This window comes from Sinocyclocheilus grahami, unplaced genomic scaffold, assembly GCF_001515645.1.
Source record: "Sinocyclocheilus grahami isolate Dianchi unplaced genomic scaffold, SAMN03320097.WGS_v1.1 scaffold419.1, whole genome shotgun sequence".
Taxonomy (NCBI): domain Eukaryota; kingdom Metazoa; phylum Chordata; class Actinopteri; order Cypriniformes; family Cyprinidae; genus Sinocyclocheilus; species Sinocyclocheilus grahami.
In genome coordinates this window covers 787,353-788,633 of record NW_015505598.1, presented here as the reverse complement: position 1 = coordinate 788,633, position 1,281 = coordinate 787,353, and positions in this window count along the sequence as shown.

Genomic DNA, 1,281 nt, shown 5'->3' with positions numbered 1-1,281 from the left:
GCAGATTCATTAGTTTAGGTAATTATTATCCCGAAGCAGCGCTTCGAAGCAGCTAGTTTCAGTTAAAGTGAATCGGTTTGTAATACACGTGTTATTGATTAGACATCTTCTGGTTTGTGTCCGAGGGCCGTGTGCGGACACATCGCTGATAAAGCTGTGAGGCGAAGCGTCTAGCTGTGTTTGTGCTCGTGCAGTGAGCTGCTGCAGTGTTTAGTTTGGAGATGAAGTTTAGCTCAAACGTGCAAGCTGTCAGCACAAACCTCTAAGAGTTTTGCACAGTGTTGTCATGAGCTTGTTGTCGATGCCTCTGTAGTTGTTGGGGTCTGATTTGTCTCCACTCTCTCTCTCTCTCACTCACTCACTCACTCACTCACTCACTCACTCACTCACTCTCACACTCACTCACACACTCACACTCACTCACACACACACTCACACTCACTCACTCACTCACTCACTCACACTCTCACTCACTCTCACACTCACTCTCACACTCACTCACACACTCACACTCACTCACACACTCACACTCACTCACACACTCACTCACTCACTCACACTCTCACTCACACTCACACTCACTCTCACACTCACTCACTCACTCTCTCTCTCACTCACTCCCTCTCTCACTCTCTCACTCTCACTCACTCACACACTCTCACTCTCTCACTCACACTCACTCACTCACACTCTCACACTCTCTCACTCACTCACTCACTCACACACTCACTCACTCACACTCACTCACTCACACTCTCACTCACTCACACTCTCACACTCTCACTCACTCACTCACTCACACACTCACTCTCACTCACTCACTCTCACACTCACTCACTCACACTCACTCACTCACACACTCACACTCTCTCACTCACTCACTCACTCACTCACTCACTCACTCACTCACTCACTCACTCACTCACTCACTCACTCACTCACTCACTCACTCACTCACTCACTCACTCACTCACTCACTCACTCACTCACTCACTCACTCACTCACTCACTCACTCACTCACTCACTCACTCACTCACTCACTCACTCACTCACTCACTCACTCACTCACTCACTCACTCACTCACTCACTCACTCACTCACTCACTCACTCACTCACTCACTCACTCACACACTCACTCTCACTCACTCACTCTCACACTCACTCACTCTCTCACTCTCTCTCTCTCTCACTCACTCAATTTTCAATTTCAATTTAAGAGTGCTTTATTGGCATGACAAAAATTATACATTTGTATTGCCAAAGCAATTGCAGCTGGACT